Consider the following 17,879-nt stretch of genomic DNA (forward strand, 5'->3'; position numbering starts at 1 on the left):
AGCACTTTGGGAGGCTGAGGCAGGTGGATCACCTGAGATCAGGAGTTTGAGGCCATCCTGGCCAACATGGCGAAATCCCATCTCTACTAAAAATACAAAAATTAGCTGGGCGTGGTGGCAGGTGCCTGTAATCCCAGCTACTCAGGAGGCTGAGGCCGGAGAATTGCTTGAATCTGGGAGGCAGAGGCTGCAGTAAGCTGAGATCGCACCCCACTGCACTTCAGCCTGGGTGACAGAGCAAGACTCTGTCTCAAAAATAAAAATAAAACAAACAAAAAGAAAATATAGCATTTCACTTTAAAAGGAAACATCTGAAACAATAATAAAATTAGCGACTGAGCATTGTTTCATTTAATCCTTACAAAATTGTCAACAAGGCGAGAACCATTACTGACACCCTTTTTACAACTGGAGAAAAGGAGACCCAGAGGTTCAATAACCAAGTTTACCCAGATAGTCAACAGACGGGCCAGACAGAAGGGGCTAATCTCTCTATCTTGTCTCTTATGGATTTGCGTTAAAACAAAGACAAGGTTTTCTCACTTCCTTGACCCTGAGACTAAGTTTTTGGGCTTTCCGTTTTGCAGGGGAAAGCAATGTTTTGTATGGGCCAATGTGGGGAGATGGATAAGCTGGGACTTTGGTACTCTGGGTGATCCAGAAAGGCAAAGCAATTCATTGAAGATCAAACTCCAGAGCAAATTGTTCAGGACCAAATCCCACGAGGGGTCAGGACTGGCTTAGCCAGTTCAACTGCAGAGGCATTGCAAAGGGTGGAATTAGGAGACTCAGTTGGATGGGCAGGTAGTATTCCAGTGGGCATTGGGGCAGATCACCAGGACTTCAGCAATTGGGCAGGATTTAGGGTGAGGCCTTGTTTTGTTAGAGTAGGGTCAGGCAGAATAGAGACTTGGATTTTGATCAGGACTGAGACAGGGTGTGCAAATAGAAACTTAGACCAGGGAACCAACCTAAGAGAGACAGAGAAGAAGCGTAAGTAGGAGACCTGAACTTTTCCCTCCATACTTGATCTCATATAAAAATGGCAGTGAAGGAATCTACCCATGTAACAAACTTGTACATGTATCGTCTGACTCTAAAATGAAAGTTGAAATTATTTTAAAAAATTGCAGTGGAGGAGATCATGGGACATCGAGCCAGATAGAGGCAACCCGGTGGCCCGGCAGTCAAGATAGCAGGGCCACCAGGTCTGAGAACAGGGCTACAGGCCAACTCCCGAGAGGGGCCAGTCACAGCCACGACTGGCAAGCTGAGACTGAGACCTAAGGTGAAAGGGACTGGCGGAGCCAACTAAGAAAAGGTAGGGGATTGAGGGGCTAGGAGCCAGAACCTATAAACTTGAGCTTGTACCAGTGGCAACAAATTCTGTTTCCCAGCTGGAGGGAATGGGTGATCCCACACTGACTCCATGCAAAGTGTAGGACAAGAGAATTGGGAAAAAGAGATCTCTGGCCATGTGTTCCTCCCTTTTGGGAACTCCTTAAGAGATGTGAAAGGTGAGGGCTGTCACCTGGCAAGATGTCTTTTTCCCTTTGAAACTTGGGGCTTGTTGTAGGCAGCACTGTCCATGCCATTCAGGTAGAGTGCAAAAAATCAGGTTCACTTGTTGAAACCAGTAGCTATAGAGCATGTGAACTACTTTTATGCCTCAATTCAAGGGAGGAAAAGAAAGGAATTCATTCTCTAAGAGCCATATCAAAGACGGATTCCACGATTATTTGGAAATGCAATCGTGCCTCTGGACTGAAAAAATACCCGGTTAGGTTTAGCTCCTTTAAACAGTTACAGTGATTCATGAGATGGCAATATTTTCTAACATCAGATTGGAAGACCTGTGAAGGGATTAGTAGGGGATGGGGCTCAGCCTTCCAATATGCAATTCTGTCCTGATGAAGACAGGAAAACAGCGTCTGTGTTCTGGATAGTCTGGTGTTAGTGAATGAATGTTTTGTGGTCAGAGTAAGTTATGGAAAATGTAGGTGTAATAACTTTTGCATGTGAATAGAGAACTCATTCAGAGCTAAATTATACCAAACATTTACTAGGTGTGTGTGAGGTGGCAGGCAGGGGGAGGTGGGACAAACCTCCACTGAAATTCTACATGTACTCTCTTGTTAATCTGTAAAAGACTTTTGGGCATTCTCTTATGGAAACTTCAGAAGCAGATGGAAATATTTTAAGATATATAATACGCATGGGCCTGTAACATGAATTTTCATTTTCCTTACAGAAGTGAACCCAGTGGAGTGCTGCATTATCCTCCATTAGTTAGCAAAAATCCAAAAGGGGAAATCATATTTTGTGCTATGGCTTCTAGAAGGTGTAGAAGCAACTCTCATTTGTCAACATGAGCAGCACAAAAGCTGTGCTTCAGTCCTTCCCGTTGTATTTCCATGGTCATGATCTGCTTCATATCAGGTAGATGATAATTCTAACCTTTGCCAACAATTCAGCTAATGTAGCAAATTTCTTCTCTTCACCCCCGAAGGAATTATGTCTTTTGAGGCAAGAAATTATCAAGCTCATAGGAAATGGAATAACCATCTTTTTTCATCAGAAAACTGCATCTCTTTCAAATTGTAAAATTACCTTTGGTAACATATCCTGATTTTAATAATTTACTGAGGGTGTAGTGCATTCTTTAAATGATACATTTATGTTGGTGTACCATTAGTGTTGACAGTAATAATATCTATATAATAAAATCTATAGGCAGTATTTTCATGGACCTATGACTAGGGAAATCAGACTGTTTTGACATCAAAAAATCCTGAGTGAAATTTGAGTATGGCATCCCAAGAATGACACTTTAGATGCTCAGCTTTGTACATCCCCATCACCACATAATAGGAACTGAAATTTACTCCTTTCCTCAGCCTGGTGGACCTGTGTTCTTTCCGTCAATGCAAGCAGCCTCACTGGTGCTGAATGGACAGCTCTGGATAGCATTCAGATCAAGGTGGCCGTGGGTGTCTAGGACCCACGGATGGCTTCTAAGGAGCTGTGAGCCTCATAAAATTAAATGCAAAATTGTGTGTTTGTGATTGTGTGCACATTTTCCCAAGAGGATCCATAGCAGTGAAACCTTGCAACCAATAAAATTAAAGGATAAAATCTATTGCTTTACTCCTATCAAAAGAAATGCAATTTTCATAAAGGGTACCCTAATATTTATAAATTATAGTAATGTGCCCCATCTCCTATCCAGACCAGGTAACTAAATGATTGTAACCTATTAATACCCAAACATCCATGTCAGCTTTTCCACGAAGTAAAACAAAGTCTCTGTATGCATTGACTGCAAATTAAATATACCTTACATTCCTTAAATGTTTTACAATTATACCTTAATAAATTAACATAATATGTAGGTATATTACACTTGGTATATATAATATACTTCATATATACCTTGTATATTATATAATAATTTATATTATGTGACACTATAATATATTAAATATATAATATATTTAATAATCATAATCATATATTATTTAATATTATAATATATTAACATATGCTTAATATTATATTATTTAATATATTAGAATAGTTATATAAATAATATAGGATATAACTATATTACATATTATAGAATATATTATTTATATACTTCATATATAATATATAATGACATATAAATATGTATTGATATATATTAATATATACTTCATATATAATGTATTATATGTGAGCCATTATATAATATATAACAATATATAATATAATAATATTAATAATATTAAACTTTGGAGAAAAGAAATACTCTACATTGTGGAAGTTTATATTATATATGATTTACACTATATAAGATATATATTATATTATTATATAATATAATGCATGAGGTATTATATAGACTTCGTATATGTTATATATGAAGTATGTAATATATAACACCTTAATAATTATACTTTATAACATTTTGGCTAATCCAAAGGCAATTTATTTCAAAACTTAGAGTTTACTAACTTAATATAAGTGGGAGTGGAGGAGAGTAAATTTTGACAAAAAATGGAGCAGCAAAAAGTTCTTTTCAGATGTTTGATTATTGTTTCACAGTATATAATTGTAGTTCCTTACAATATCAGTTTTTTATCTGTTTCATATTTCTTGGAAAAAACCCTTTAATGTTAAGGCTCCTATGTAGGAATTCCGTGATGAGCGCAGAGAAGCTGGACAGAAGAGGTTGATAAATGTTTGAATTAACAAACTTGATTTTAAACTATCCAATAATTATTTCTCTTAAAAATTTAGGCTTATTTTGATCAGTTTTGTTCCTGCTCTATTTTTTTCCTTTCTTGATCCGCTTCTCAGCTGTGGCTGCGATCTCTGGCATCTCCACAGCATTGACGAAAAAACCCTTTTAAAATGACTGTGTCTTGTGTCTTACGTGGTCTTCTCTCTTCTCTCTCAATTTAAAATATTAAAATTGTTTAACATCTTTCTAGGAAGCAGGTAACACAATGGTAAGTTTACAATCTTCCTCCTGTCCCTTTGTATGCAGGGGTCAATTTATGTTGGTAATATGGTGAATGATCAAGCTCCAATATTAAACTTTGGAGACAAGAAATATCCTACATTGTGGAAGTTTGAATTAAAAGATCTGTTTCAAGTGCAGTTGAGAATTTAGCCATCACTCTATCACTCAGAGATAAATTAAAATTCAGTGTGCTAGTGTATGTGCATGTTTTACATCAAAGGCAATGGTACCGAGAATGCATACTTAACCTTCTGCCGTGAGGAGTTTGAATTGGAAAATTTTAATCCAGGTTATAAATCACTTGCGAGACATTTAAAATAGCCACAAGGGGGCAACAAAACACACAGGATTCCCGGAACCCACTGACGCAGGAACATTCCGCTGTGTCTTACGAAGGCAAACGAAAGAACGAATTAAAGTATCTGGCGTTTGAGCCGACTTCAGACACTGGCATTTCTAGTACAGATACAGTGAAGCTGGCAGGGGAGACACCATACTTCCTAAGATAACAATAATATATGAGACACCAACTTTCTAAGTATTTCTTTTCTTTTCTTTTCTTTTTTTTTTTTTTTTTTGAGATGGAGTCACCCAGGCTGGAGTGCAGTGGCGCGATCTCAGCTCACTGCAAGCTCCGCCTCCCGGGTTCAAGCGATTCGCCTGCCTCAGCCTCCGGAATAGCTGGGATTACGGGCACCTGCCATCACGCCCAGCTAATTTTTGTATTTTTAGTAGAGTCATGGGGGTTTCACCATGTTGGTCAGGCTGCTCTCGAACTCCTGACCTCAGGTGATCCATCCGCCTCGGCCTCCTAAAGTGCTGGGATTACAGGCGGGAGCCACGTGCCCGGCCCCTTTCTAAGTATTTCTTAAGAAGGGCTACTGTGATTTGCACCCAGGGAGGGCGAAAACCTGGCAGTCGCTCCTGATACTTCCCAGTGGAGCAAATCGTAAATGCCTCTTCCTCCTTCTACTATAAAGATATCTCTGTATTCCAGGGGCAAATAACAATAGGTAAAGTATCAGTTAGATTTAACTTTTAAAAATAAGAAACAGACCCTCTTGCAGAAGCAGTAAATACTTATGAATCACCTGGCAATTATCAGGCACTGTGCTGCAGGGAAGAGCCCAGGGTACTGGTGGAACCTGGATTTTATTGTCAGACTTTCTTGGTGTGAAACTGTACAAGCTTGGGCAGATTTTTTCGCCTTTGGATGTCTTAGTTTCTTCACTTGTAAGATGAGGCTAATTCTATAGCTTGCTTTAAAGATTAAGTAATATATGCCAGCTCAGTGGCTGACATATGATAAGAATTGAATTAACAGTTATAAAATTACTATCATAGATGAGTGGCATGTGGTATTAGTATTGTTTCTTGGTAACTAAATGATTATATGTAATTTAATTTAATTCTTACAACTAGTGTGAGAGACCTGTTTTATTTCCCTCCATTTTTATAGGTGAGAAGTTGAGGTTCAAAAAGACTGATTGCCTAATATACATAAAACGGAAAAGCTAGGATTTGAACCTGTCGTTTTTCTGACTCCCAGCTCAGGTACTTTCAACCACACCGGTGTAGGTAGGCTACCATCATTTTCCCCCCTCTTCCTGATAACTCCTAAAGTCACCTGAAGTCACCTAATAGATCTTGGAATGACTTAGAAGTTCCACTAGGCCAGCAGAAGGCAGGATGGCATGAGTCTTCTCATGCACTAATCAGAACAGGGTGTGGGGATGGAGGAGAGGAAAGACTTTCTAGTAATCATGGGGGAAGCAAGTATTACCCCCATGTCTCAAAGCCAAATCAGCCTCACCTGGAAAAAATCTCTCTAAGGCAACATACCCTAAACTCATGAGCACTTATTTGTGTATCTCCTGCATCATCGAGTGTCATCCTTGTCTACGGGGGCAAGTGATTGTTGAAATGAGTTGCCTCATCTATGGTGAAGAGCTATATGGATGTCTGAAATGAGAATATGTTCCTGAGGTTTTTAAGTCTTGAAGAAATAATCAGTTAAGTGCATAGAATTTACTCTATTTGCTCTCTCTCAATATGGAAATGGAGAGATCCTTCTTTGCATGTTTAATTGGAGAAGGCACTCTTACTTAACAGGCCTACAGAAGCATGTCCTCACCATGTGCACTGAGAAACCACACTGAATATACTTTTAATTATTTTATTATTATTATTTTTGAGACAGTATCACTCTGTCACCCAGGCTGGAGTGCAGTGGCGCGATCTCGGCTTGCTGCAGCCTCTACTTCCCGGGTTCAGGTGATCCTCATGCCTCAGCCTCCCGAGTAGGTGGCATTACAGGCATGTGCCACCACACCCAGCTAATTTTTGTATTTTTACTAGAGTCAGGATTTCACCACGTCGGCCAGGCTGGTCTCCCGACCTCAGGTGATCTGCCCACCTCGGCCTCCCAAAGTGCTGGGATTACAGGCGTGAGCCACCGCCCCTGGCTGTGAATGCACTTTTTAAATTAAAAATACAAACATACTAACAAAACAAAAAACACCCTCTCTGTGTAAAGCAGCTTAATTATCCACCAATTCTTTGTTATTGTAGAGCAGTAGTTACACCCCTAAGAGAGATGACCGCACAGAATTACAAAGAAAAAACCTGCTGACCTATATACATGCTTATTCCTTATTTCAACTGACATTAATATGGAAATGATACAAGATACTCCCTTTAGTACCTATTGATTTTCCCACATTATTTTACAGAAACTCTGGGGTCCCCTCAGATGAATAAAAGCTGTCCTCAGATCGTCACTTATTCCGGTAATACAGTGTGCATCTCAAAGTAAAACGAAATCTGAGCAAGATCCCTCTTGGTAAATAGTCTGCTGCTGAGAGTGCCCCATGGCACTTGGCCACCATGACACCAATTTCAAAAGGTTAGATCTAAATGGCGAATGTTCTTAAAATATCTTCTTAATTATCTGTTGACTTTAAAACTCATATTTAACAGTAGTATTCATTTATGTCCTAAATGGGAATTGTCTTGTTTTTCTCTTTGGTGCCCTTGATATTAAATTGCTGTGGTTTGGGGAGAATTCTAAGTGGACCCTGTTTGTTCTTATTGAGGGTAGGCCTTGAGGCATATACTGACTTTCTGTGAATTTGTCTCTCTACAGAGCAAGGGGTCTGGGTGACTGTGTCAGAATGTGGGGTAAGGTGTGGCGGTGCGTGGGTGGGATTAGAAGCCTCCAACTTGCCTAGGAACATCTCTCCATTCTTTAGTTTATTCTTGAGCCAGACCTACAATCGGAAGAGTACTCTCTGCGTAATTTGAAGAAGGCACCATGATGTTTCTTGGGGTGGTACACACTTGCAAATGAAAAGTCATATTATACTGGGTAGATTTCTCATCACTTATGGTTATTTAAGCAGATGGGAAGGAATTCTACAAAATAAGGACATAGAAAGGCCGGCGCGATGGCTTAACGCCTGTAATCCCAGCACTTTGGGAAGCCGAGGCGGGTGGATCACGAGGTCAGGAGATTGAGACCATCCTGGCCAACGTGGTGAAACACTGTCTTTACTAAAAATACAAAAATTAGCCGGGTGTGGTGGTGCATGCCTGTAATCCCAGCTACTCAGGAGGCTGAGGCAGGAGAATTGCTTGCAGTAAGCTGAGATCGTGCCACTGCACTCCACCCTGGCGGCAGAGCAAGACTCCAGCTCAAAAAAAAAAAAAGTACATAGAATAGTCAGATATGAAAAAAGACATAAATTATACTTTGTATAGTGATTACTCATTCTTCATAAACTGTAGAATACTGCTTCCCTTGTCACACAATCCTTTTAATTAAAAAAATGCAATGATATGCTTGCTGAATTTTTACAAGGAAGATTCTTAGGTCAGCCTTTGACATGGAGACATGTTCTTGCTGAATGAATAAATCAAGACTGAAAACCTTATTTATTTAGCCAGAAATGTGCTGTGCAGCTCCTCCTGGAGCTCCCAGAATTGCCCAGTAGTGGATCTCATAGAAAGAAGTCACAGGTGAAGCTTCAGTAGAAAAGGAACCAGAAAGACAAACACTAATGTTCTCCCCTCCCCTCCCCTCCCCTCCCCTTTTTTCCTTTGCCTTCCCCTCCCCTCCCTCCCCTCTCCTTTCCTTCCTTCTCCTCCCGTCCCCTTTCTTCCTTCCCCCTCCCCTCCCCTCCCTCCCCTCTCCTCCCCTCCATGTCCCTCCCTCTCTTTCTCGTTTTCTTTCTTATTTCTTCCTCTACTCCCTCTTCCTCCTCCTCCTTCTTTAAGAAATGATATAATTTAAGACACTGCTGCAGATGATTTAAAACATATATTTACCTTCCTTTTTTGGATATGACCTAAAAGGAAAAAGTGATATGAAGGAAGAAAACGACAGGTTAGAATAGCTCCTCCTCCTCCTCTTCTGGTTATAAAGATTGGTCTCCAGTAGCATAATATGAAGGGAGCTGGAGACGATCTGCTCAGTGTCAGGGTGGTGTTATGTGCTTGTCTGAAAAATGAAAAGATGATTTAATCTTGTGTGTGTGTTTTAACAGGATTAACTTCATGACCCCATGGGAGGAGGGGTACAGTAAGGATCTCACACCAGTGGCCTAAGGAAGTACAGTTATGGAAACTGGAGGGTGTGTGCTAACTACCAACTAGTCTGGAACTTCAGTTATGTTCATAAGGGTCCACACAACAACCTTCACCCTTGCCCGGGCTGTAAACCTCATCTGGGTTATTTTGACTGTCCGTCCTGAAGTTATTTTTCCTCCCTAGTGCAGTTGAGAACTCTTTCATCAGGTCAGCAGGGAAAGGCATACAAAGCAGGATAATCTGGAAATGTACTGAGAGAACTCTTTTTGTCCGTGAGCTAAACATACCTTAATAACCTTACCTTTAAAACAACAAACAAATGAGTAAAAAGCATATATAAGAACCAGAAACAAAGAAAATATTAACAATGACAATAACCAAACTAAACAAAAACAAAAACTATATTGTACTTCTCTGGGTTGCAGATTTTTAACATAACTTTAAAAAATTGTTATTAAAATAAGAGATATTCATTGGGAAAATGTAGATAAGCAAGTAGAAAAAGATGAAACACAATCTTAGCATTCAGAAATAACTCTGGTTATATTTTTTGGGTTTAGACTCTCAAAGTGTGTGTGTGTGTGTGTGTGTGTGTGTTTCCCTGTGTGTGTGTGTGTGTCTTTCTCCCCTACACACACCCAATACAAATATAAATTTATCAAAATGAAAACATATTTGCTCTTATTACTCTTAATAAGCATACTCATTCTTTAATACCTGCAAAATATGTGATCATATGAGTGTACTCTAGTTGAATGTAACTGGTTACTACTGTATATGTAAGATGTCTTGCAATTTTTCTTGCTTATAAATTGCTTTATAAAAATTGTTCTTGTAGCCAAGTGTTTGTGACGTTACAAATGTTTACTTAGGATAAATTCCTAGAAGCAGGATTTCTATGTTAGAGGTTAAGGACATTCTCAAAGCTTTTGTTGTTAAGTAATGCGAAGACACCAAGAGGTCTCACCCACATGTTGTTTTGTCAGCAGTATATGAGATACCTAGATTCTCACTACTCCTGAGGGTAATCATTGAAGTTAAAGGAAATACTTAAAAGTGGATTTTTAAAGAGGAATGACTAGGCAGTTTAATTCTGCCTTTTGGAATATTCAGACTTTATTGCTGGACCAGTCTTTTTCGGGAATTCACTTGTTACCAAATGACTTAGATTCACACTGAAGGCTGAAGCCTATAAAAGGGTCACGCCGATGGTATTGTTCATTCACTTATAAGAAAGATCACATCTTTCTTGCTTTATTCAAAGGAGCGGAAGCTGGCTTGCTTCCAGCTGGGATATCCTGATTGGAAGTCAACTCGGACAGTCAGCTTTGCTCCTTCCTTACCGTCCTCTTAGTGCAAGTTCCTCAAAGAAGACTGTGATGTGTACACAGGCTGGTTTGCACATACACAATGCATCGAACACATGATCTGCTTTGCTCATCCTGTGTGGCTTTGGGGTCCAAGGGGAGGGGAGAGGAAAGAGGCTGAGAAAATCGGCATTTCTTCCTGGTAAGTCCATATCAAAGATTAGTGTTTGGCTCACCAACAGCTGCTACACTAATTATTCATCTTAATAACAGTGAGTAACGATGTTTAAAAATCCTGAGTGCGTACCAACACTACATTTAGTGCTGTATGATATGCTTAGCTGAAAGTCCTCGTTGGACATTTTATAATAGCCTTTAAAATAATATCTTACATTTTCAAAGCCCTTTACCGTGGACAAAGTGTTTTCATAATGATAAGTGAATGTAGGGTGGGTGGTCAGATTTGGTGGTATTCCATGCTTTTGACGTGTGTTTGAATAGTGCTCAATTTCACGCCTTCTGATGATTCCTTCTGTTTCACGTCTATCGTTTAAATCCTTACTTAAGAAAAAACAATGATGGGCTCAAATCTCTTATCCTATTTCTTAATGGGATGGGATAAAATGAAAGATGTGGTTAGCTGTGATGACACATTTAAATAAATAGAAAAAATAGAAAAGTCAATCGTGGCAAGATATGCTTTCACTTAGTGCCTTGTCCCCTGGAAGTCAACATGAAAAAGTGCTCTGGGTCTTGGATTAGAAAAAGCCCCAAACATCTTTCACGCATGGCTGGAAGCGTAAGACTCATTATCCTGGCTCTAATCCAGTGCAAAGGGGAATTTCAAGAGCTGGTTCACATATTTGTAATTTTCCAGTTTTAAGCATACACTTCCTATCCTGGCCATTTGTGCTTTCTGGGGGAAGCCAGCAAATTGCTTGTGTAGAGGGAAAATGCTTCTTGATATCTTAAAACCGTAAAGTGCTGTGGGATATTTTTGGATAAAGAGTACAGGGAGATCATTAATTTTGTAACCACTGTGTTGTCATTAGCACAGTTCTAGGCTTACAATGTTTTATTAGTGTGGTTTGCATGATTAGTTTACTTGGAGAATCATTATAAATTATTGATGCTGTCATTCTGCTGTGGGGAAGCCTAGCAAACTGGAGGAAATAAAAAAGGCATAGATTTTGTTGTTGTTGTTTTTAATCCTAGTTTATGAGCTGCAGTACTCACCAAAGTGCTTTGGAAATCTACTAAAAGGTTTGTTAATTCAGGAAAAAAGATAACTGGTTCAGAGGACCAACAGAGGAAGCTTCAGGGAGCAGAGGGGCTCTGGAAGGTCTTTGAGCAGGAAAGTAGTACTATGAGCAACAAACTACCTTGTTTGATTGAAATGGAGCATTTTCTAAGAAGTTGAAAGGCAATGGGTCAAAAAGATAAAACTTAGAGTCATTTAGCTAAAAAGTTTAAGAGCAGCTTTCAAGGGCCAGGCACGGTGGCTCACAGGTCAGGAGATCACAAGGGCAGATCACAAGGTCAGGAGATTGAGACCATCCTGGCTAACACGATAAAATCCCGTCTCTACTAAAAATACAGCCGGGTGTGGTGGGTGCCTGTAGTCCAGTATCAGAGGTGAGCGCGGGGTGGAGCTTGCAGAGAGCCGAGACTACCCCTCCGCTCCCAGCCGGGGGTAACAAGCGAGACTCCGCCTAAAAAAAAAAAAAAAAAAAAAAAAAGAGTAGCTTTCAAGAAGCCAGAGTTAAGTGCTAGGAGAAATCTCCCAAGAAGATGGACACAGGTGATATATCCTACATAGTAAGCCACGTGGCCCATCATGGCTGCTTGCTGCATGAGAGGCTGCCCTTCTTGCAACTAAACATGACGACCACGACTGGCCAGAAGCCCTTGCTGGAGGAAGAAGAGAAGAGCAGAAGGCATTTACACGAAAGATACATCAGTATTTCTCATTGTGAAAATACACAAATAAACCCAAAACCCTTGTTGATGGCTGACCCTCAATCCTGGCACTCTTGCTGGATTGACTTATCCTTCTAGATGAGCTATGCTCTTTTGTGATTTGGGCTTTCTGTAAATGGTATCCCACTGCACACCCAAACATAAACGTGCTTGTAACATGTCAAGTATCTCTTGAGGCTCTTTCTGTATAAGTATACTCAGAACCACTTTTAATTTTAAACTGCAGGTTGCATTTTATAGTAGGATGTACTCTATATATGTGGTCATTCTCCTGTAAATAGACAGTTAGGTTTGTCTGATGCTGCCTGCCTGATAAGAACAATGTGGGTTCCAGGTGTTTAATGTCAGTTATTTTCTGCCCAGTCAGGTGAAGGAGAAGTGATATTCTACGAATGTCTAAGGTTGGCTGGCCAGCAGAGTTTGGACGGTCGAACACAGTTTTTGGCTCTGCCTTTTCATGGGTAAGTGCTTAAGACCCGTGTTGTTGCTCCTACTTAGCCTTAGAGGAAAATGTCTTAACTACAGTGTTGAGGGAACTATGTTCCCATCAGGGGACACTTGCATTTATTCCATAAGACAGTTAGGTTATGTTAATATTTTTCTGATTTTCCTCTCCTTTCTGTAAGGATAAAGGAAAAATAATTTTTAAGCTATGTTTTAGACTTCAGTGAGAACCCTCTCCTATATTCACACTTTCATTACTTTTCAGTAGATTCATAGAGACGTCTATGTGGAGTTAACAGTTTGGCCATTAGCTTATGGTAAAGCTTAGGACATATTCTTCCTAGCGTAAGTGTGAGTATTCATTTATGATTTAAATGACTGTGTTGCCTTTTTGTTTTGTGACTGAGACAGGGCTGATACCGGTTATGGGATGTGTGTATCATCCCAGCTCCCAAAGAAGGGGCTGATTTGCCTACTAAAACCATTAAAGAAGCAAAACCTATTATGGGAAATAATGATTAGATCACAACATCCACGATAAATAGAGAACTGGCTAGTTAAAATGACCTAGTTAAAAATGTTAATTTTGTTCATGGGTTTTAAAGTTTTATATTCCTGTTTAGCAGGAAGGGAGAATTTATTTAGGATTGAATGGAAGCTATTACAGGTGGTATTATTATTATAGAGTAACCCACGAAGAAGGATATTTTGTTTAAGCCTTCAATAACATACAATAAATATTAAGGATTTCATAAACAATAAAAATAATATTTTCTCTGTTGACTTTGGTTACTGATACTATTTGAAATAGAATAATGAATTCAGTTCAGGTTATCTGAGAGCAAAGATTACAAGGGAAAATTGCTGAAGATAAACCCCCCTCTCCTGCAATCTCTAAGGGCAGAGTTTATCTTGTCTGGTCTAACTCATCTGGGAATTTCAGACATCTGAAAAAGTTCTGTTTGGAGTGAATGAGTGGCCTTGAATTTTGACCCTTATAACAGAGATAACTTGGATTTTTTGGGAAATTTGATGATGACGTATAGTGAATTTTCTTATCTGGGAAAGATGAGTTTTTGAAGTGTTGTTATGGAATGGGTCTTTCTGGAAGATTCTAGTTTTGATTCAAGCTAGCTTCCCAAATGCTGCTTGAACTCATAACATCTTGGAGAATGCTTGTACTGCTCTTAAGTAGGCAGGGGATCTTTGCTTATTCCCTGGCAGCGATGTATGGCATTTCCAGTTCCTCAGGCTTAGGAAATAGAGCAGTCTTCTCCCGCAGGACTCAACTCTGCACTCTGCAAAAGAATTGGCCTCTTTAGGGTACTTTTGATTTATTGTGCTAGTTTAAGCAAGGGGCACTTGACTGGGTATGATTTACTTTGTGTTTACAAGAGAAAACCAAACAAACTTCCATCTCTATTAGGTAATCGACAAATGTTTATGGAGTGTTTACTGTGCACTTTCAATTGTGCTATGCCCTTTTGGGGACATAAAAATAAATTATCGGAAGTTTCTGAATTACTTTCCCCCCAAACACCATTCTCTTCTCTAGGCAGGACTTTCCATTTAACTGTACCTAAAAATCCCAAGTCAGATAATTTTTGAGATTGTGTCTGCCTTCCCAGAAACATCAGCACATCTGGAGCTGTGGCCTTGGGGCTGCTTGAATTTGACTCCTTGCCCATTCTTCATGTCTGTGTTCTGGACCCCTTGCAGGTCAGCTTTTTGTTTTGTTCCTGTCTACTGCTGGCCTCTTCAGACCTTGCACTTGTCCATATGTCTGCTCCTGTCTGTTCCAAGTCAGGTTTGCAGCTTCACTGTCGTTGGATTCAATTCCTACCAGCTACTGGGTCTGCTGCTGTCTTGGCCTTGCTTTGGTGACCCCCGTTCTATTCTTGGGCTCTAGATTCTCTTCCTTCTTTTAGCTCACAGCTTGGTGTTGAGCCATGGTTTATACCCATCATGACTTTATCCAGCTGTTCTCAAGGGGAGGCTGGGCAAGAGGATGTGTATGCCTTGGTGAAAAAGTATTACCTCTTCAGGGAAACTGGTTATACTGTCCAGGATACCTGTGAAAACACATCCATGACATTAGTTGTGGCAATAGCATGGTGGTGAGGAGCACATTCCGGAATTAGATAACCTTGATTCTCTGTCCTTTGCCTCCCATCTGTGTAGCTTTGTAGGGGTTATTAATCCTCTGTTTCCTTGTATGTAAAATGTGAATATGACGAATTTCACAGGGTTGTTGTGAGCTAGAAGATGCATAGGATATCCTTAGCATATAATAAATGCTCAGTAAATAATAGCTATTGCTTTCACTGTAAATGTCTGGGGAATTGCAAGTAGCTTGGAGTTATTATTGCATGCTTTAATAATGTGGAAGTTATGCTATAAGCTTTGGTTAGTCCTTCTAATTTATTACAACTGATATATATTAGGTATTTTCTATGAGCAAAAGGTTATGTCAAGCACTTTCCAGGATGTAAAGTATAGAATATGATCTCCCTTGAGAGAGGTTGCAATTTATTAGGAAACAAACACAACAATTTTATTAAGAGGCCAAATGTGACAGATGATGCAAGGGAGATGCCAAGTCTAGTGGGAGCAGAAGGAAAGAATGGGGTGTCTAATGACTCAGAGAATTGGAAAGGGCTCCATCAAGTAGAGGACATCTGAACTGGACCTTGGAGGATGTGAGTATTTCTGGAGACAAAGAAGGGAGACGTAGGAATTTGAGTAGGCAGATATTGACGTAAGAGGGCATATTTAGGGTAAAGTAATCTTGAGCAGGCAGATATTGAGGTAAGAGGAAATATTTGGGGAAAGTGCTCTTACAGTGTTGTTTAAATTGGGGGTCTTTGTAAATGTACAATTGGAGACCATTGTATGAATGATCTCAAATGTCATGGCCAACAAATTTAGACTTTGTTCTATGGCAAGTGAAGGGTGTTGAGCAGCACAGTGTTATAATCAGGTCACATTTAAGGCAAGATTGGCTGGAATAGATCATGAGATGAATTGGAGCTGCTGTATTAGACCTGCAGGCAGTGAGAAGAGAGAACAAATTATTGCATTTGTCTAGGTGGGAGGAATCCTAGATCGTATTAGGATATAAGAGAGAAAACATGTAAGAGTCATTTCAGTGGCTGAAGCAAGAGGACTGATTGAATGTATAAGGCATAGAAGGTGGCTACAGGGGAAAACTCATTGGAGTCTGGGAGCCTGGGAAAACAGTGACATCATTAACACAGAAATGGAAGGAAGGAAGAGGATAAAGAAAGATGATCAGTTTTGTTTAGTACATATAGACGTGGTATCTAGGACTAGTGGCACATTCTGATGGAAATATTTAGCAGCCAGTTGGAAAGACCTTGTAAGGTAGCACTGCTCAAATCCCGTTGGGATCTAGTTTGTTTTTAAATCCATGTAGGCTAGAATCCTTCTCATACTTCTTGTACTCAGTGGTTTTTTTTTTTTTTTTTTTGCACTATTCTCCTTAGCAGCATCTAATACCAGTTTTCCCCTTTGGAGGTTTGCCCAGTGGTGCAGTTAGGGAAATAATGGTAATGATTCTGCCTCGTGTGTGTGTGTGTGTGTGTGTGTGTGTGTGTGTGTGTGTGTATTACAGCTCAATCTATAAGGGAACATGCAATCTTTAACTTATCTGACCTCTGTTTTCTAACTTGTAAAATATGATGAATAATAATCACCTTATCTATCTCCTAGAATAGTTGTACGTCCAAATTTGAATGTGACTAAAAACACAATTAAAGTGCTATATAAATAAAATGAATCATTCTTACACTCATCATCAAAGTCCATAGCGGATGTCTTTCGTGTGACTTTTAAACCCATTCCCCCATTGCTTCCTATAAAGTAGGAAATCACCCAATGAGAACTCCCTTTTTTTTTTTTTGGCACTAGCCTGTGAATCATAGACTTAGTTCTTCTAAAGTGACAATTAAAAGCAAAGAGAAAGAAAGCCCAACTGCATAAACACATCTATTTATATTTTAAACTGAAAGTGCATCACCCAAACCACAAAACCCCAAATCAAATTTTAGCTCCTTCCGAGCCCATGTCCAGCCCTTGGGCTCTCCCGGAGGTGAACTGCTGGGAAAGTGTGTGGGCTTCAAGCCCAGGATCGACTCAATGGCTTCTTCCTCTCCCCTCCCCACGCCTTCCCTCCAGCACACCTGCTTGCAGAACTTCTTCCTCTCTTGCCCAGGCATTTTGATTCTGGTCACGACCACCTGTGAAGGATGACGCAGATTTAGCCCTACGCACATCCTTGCCTTGTTGCTGTCTTCAGGGTACCAAACTGGGTTGATTCACCCCACAGGACATATTTTTAGCCTTTATCTCTTAGTGGTTTTGTTTTCCTTCCGCCGCCTTTTGACCTGAGAGCTGGAAATAAAGTCCGCCTTCCATAAAGACGAGAAAGTTGTCAGTCATTTCCTTCCCGTTCACATGAAAGGCCGGCCCAACGGAGCTTGCAGAAGACGCTGAAAGTTCCAATTCACTGGGTCCTGAAAACACCCGCACTTTAGGAGTGAATTTCATCTCTTCCGTGTAGACTAAGCAGAGAGGTTGCCTGGGATAGGCAGCTGTTCTTTCAAAGGGTCTTGAAGATGCTCAAGGGAAATGCAATGAAAGAAAACCACATTTTCCCTCTCCTTTTGATCATGGTTGCTGAACCCAAACACCTGGGCAGCCTGCTTACTTTTAAATATTTGAAATAATTAAAAGAAATTCACAGGCAAAACTAGAAAGTATTGCTTTTAGCATGAAATCATATCACACTATAACATCATTGGACAGAAAACATAGTTTGTACTATGAAATAAAATATGAGAAATTGCTTTGCAAATTTTGTAAAGTGCTAGGTATATTAAAGATCTCGAAAATTACAGTTTGTTTTTTCTGATTCTGAAATAAATATATATGTATGTATACATATATATTTCAAATGAAATAGAAATATATAAAAATAGAAAAATATATGAGCATGCAGTATCTTTTTCAATACTGGAATTCATTTTTTGGGC

General features: G+C 39.7%; 1 long non-coding RNA gene across 1 annotated transcript in view; it reads left to right on the forward strand.

Moving 5' to 3' along the window:
- Nucleotides 1-12,705: 12,705 nt before the first annotated feature.
- The window catches only part of LOC131381324 (uncharacterized), a 35,823-nt gene continuing 30,649 nt past the window's right edge, over nt 12,706-17,879 (forward strand). The window contains exon 1 of the long non-coding RNA XR_009209998.1: nt 12,706-12,842. This is a non-coding gene — a long non-coding RNA (uncharacterized LOC131381324). The remainder of the gene's footprint in view (nt 12,843-17,879) is intronic.

This window comes from Hylobates moloch, unplaced genomic scaffold, assembly GCF_009828535.3.
Source record: "Hylobates moloch isolate HMO894 unplaced genomic scaffold, HMol_V3 SCAFFOLD_15, whole genome shotgun sequence".
Lineage (NCBI taxonomy): Eukaryota > Metazoa > Chordata > Mammalia > Primates > Hylobatidae > Hylobates > Hylobates moloch.